Here is a 3,158-nt window from a genome sequence, read left to right on the forward strand (position 1 = left end):
CTGTAAAGAAGCTCTATGACATTGATGTGGCTAAGGTCAACACTTTGATTAGGCCTGATGGAGAGAAGAAGGCCTATGTTCGACTTGCTCCTGATTATGATGCTTTGGATGTTGCCAACAAAATTGGGATCATCTAAACTGAGTCCAGCGGGCTAATTCTAAATGTAATAAATTTTTCTCACAAAAAAAAAAGGTGTTTCAGAAACCTAGAGGTAAACCCCGAATCACAATGGTCTCTTATATTCCCAGAAGAGACAAGTTGGAATAAAATTGAAGCCTTGGTCTGTGGCATAAAGAGGCCTGAAAACAGCCAAAAATATACAACCAGAATAAGATAAAATCAATATATTGGATCTTAATATCAAGCCCCTGTGGATAAAAAACCTTCTCCAATAGGGTAACGTTTTATCATCTTTGCCTCTAAGAAGCACTCTGGCTACACCTTCTTCTCCAAGACATACCTGTTTGTTTTTTAAGCAGTCAATGGGATGGGCATTTAGTACTCTAACACCAGAGTTCAAAGGCATCAACTCTTTTTCTGTGATCCTATTGGCTGTTCAGCTCTTAGGAGCATAGTTAGTGACTGAAAAGACCATTAACTAAATCAGATATACCTTAGTTTGCAAACAAACATCATTGCTCCTCAATTATTTGGAGCGGTCTCTGACTTCAGATATTCCCAATACAATACATCTGATATCCTGACTGCTTGTACCAAACATATTGATGGTGGATACAAATAAGATGAAATCAATGACAGTTTCAATCTTTCCTCTATCATAACGTTTCCTATAGGTTCAGTAGTGAGAATTTTGTTTTCTTGATTTTGAGAAGCGTCCATATTGAAGGCCACAATATTTGATATTCTGCATCAAGTACTTTAAGCCCTCCTCACTTTCAGTAAGCAAGATCATGTTAACTGCAAAATGAAAGTAATCAGTAAGTCTTCCTCCAATCCTGATGCCACATTCTTCTTCAGAGTCCAGCGTCTCAAATAATTTGCTCAGCATACTGACTGAATAGGTATGTAGAAAGGATACAACCCTGACACATACCTTTCCTGATTTTAAATGAGGTGGTATTCCCTTTCTCTGTTCGCACAACAGCATTTTGGTTTCTGTATAGGTTTCACATGAGTGCAATTAAGTGTTCTAGGATTTCTATTTTTCTCAATGTTAGCCATATTTTTTTATGATCCCTACAGTCTTTGCATAGTGAATAAAGCACAGATATTCTGCTGGTATTCTTTCCTTTCACCCAGGATCCATCTGACATAAGCAATGATATCCCTGGTCCCACAGACCTTTCGAAATTCGGCTTGAACATCTGGCAGTTCTCTGCCAGAAAAAAAAAATCTATATAGTGAAACCATAAATAAAAAAGAATGGTAGTATTAATCTCTGATAAAGTAAAATTGTAATAAAAATACTTAAGTTAATAAAAGATAAAGGAGAATACTACATATGGGGTAAAGGGTCAATATAGCAAAAGGACACAAACCATAATAAAAACATACGTACCAAATAATACTCAAACTCAACATATTGCCATCATAATAATTCCAACTCATGGTTACTCTCCATACAGCTTCCAAGGTTCTTCATTTTAATGAAAGAATACTGCCTCATTTTTCTTCCTTAGAGTTCCCACCTTTCAGTTAATAGTTTAATATGCACCTCACTGTGCCACCAGGGCTCAAGGCTCTGAAAAGGTGAAATAAGCTCTAATAGCATTGAAAATAAAAGTAGACATATCCACAATAGTAAGAGGAGATTTCAATATACCACTTTTATGAGGCATAGAACAGTTGGAAAGAAACTCAAAATAGAGACAGACAATCTGGATGTCATTATCTAGCAACCTGGTGTTAAGGGCATATACAGAACAATGTTCCCAGCAAAGGCAAAGTATACATTCTCCTCCAAAGCACATGGATCATCGCTCAGAATAGATCACATTTTAGACGACAAAGCAAATATCAATAAACTCTGATATATCAAAATATTGTTGTTATTTTTGTTCTTATGCGGTATCTAGTTACTTGTGACTCATACTGACCCTATATACAATAGCTCTGCGCCCTGCTCTATCTTGAGCCAATCTTATTGTCTCTGACACAACCTACCCCCATTTCCCGAGTCCCTGAGTCAATCCATCTCATCCAGGGTCTAACTCTCTTGCATTGTCCTTCTATTCTTCCAAGTATGATGTCTCTCCCCAAGGGCTGGTCTCCTTGCAACATGCCCAAAATATATCAGACAGAACTTCAGAATCCTTAAGGAGCAGCCTGGTTTCATCCTCTCCAGATCAAATCAGTTTGTTCTCCTAGTAGTCCATGGTTTGTTGAATACTATTCTCCAGCTCCACAGCTCAAAAGCATCCATTCCCCTTCTGTCATCCCTAGTCATCGTCCAGCTTTCTGATGCATAGAAAGTAATTGTGAAAATCATGGCCTAGATCAGGTGCACCTTAGTCTCCAGATTGGCATTGTTGCTCTGTAATACTCTAGAGAGATCACTGACATCAGACTATCCCCATGCAATTCATTTTTTTTTTAATTTCCTGGCTGCTTGTACCAAGAGTGTTGATTATGGACCCAACCAATCTAAAGCTGTTAACAATGTCAATTTCTTCACCATCTATCATTATGCTGCTAATCAGTCCAGTGGTGAGAATCTTTGTTTTCTTGATGTTGAGCTTCAATACATACTGAATGCTGTAGTCCTTGATCTTCTGCATTAAATGCCTTGGGCCCTCCTCCATTTCAGCATACAAGGTTGTGTCATCTGAATAATGCAAGTTTTTGATGAGTCTACCTTCAATCCTGATGCCACATTCCACCTCATACAGCCCCACCTCCCAGAGGGTCTGTTCTGAATACAGATTTAAAAGTTATGGAGATAGGACACATCTCTGGCATACGCCTTTTTCAATTTTGAAACATGTAGTGTTTCCTTGCTTTGTTCTGTCAGCTGCCAGATAGGACAAATATAGGTTTTCACAGAAGCACAATCAAGTGTTCCGGGATCCACATTCTTCTCAGAGTTAGCCACAGTCTGTGTCTCCAGAGAGACACTGTTGCTCCTGAGTACCTTTGAGAGGTCCCTAACAGCAGACTTTCCCATCGCGATACGCTTTTTGATTTCCTGACTGCTGGT

Source organism: Elephantulus edwardii, unplaced genomic scaffold, assembly GCF_000299155.1.
Source record: "Elephantulus edwardii isolate Elephantulus edwardi_28Jun2011 unplaced genomic scaffold, EleEdw1.0 scaffold00332, whole genome shotgun sequence".
Classification (NCBI taxonomy): domain Eukaryota; kingdom Metazoa; phylum Chordata; class Mammalia; order Macroscelidea; family Macroscelididae; genus Elephantulus; species Elephantulus edwardii.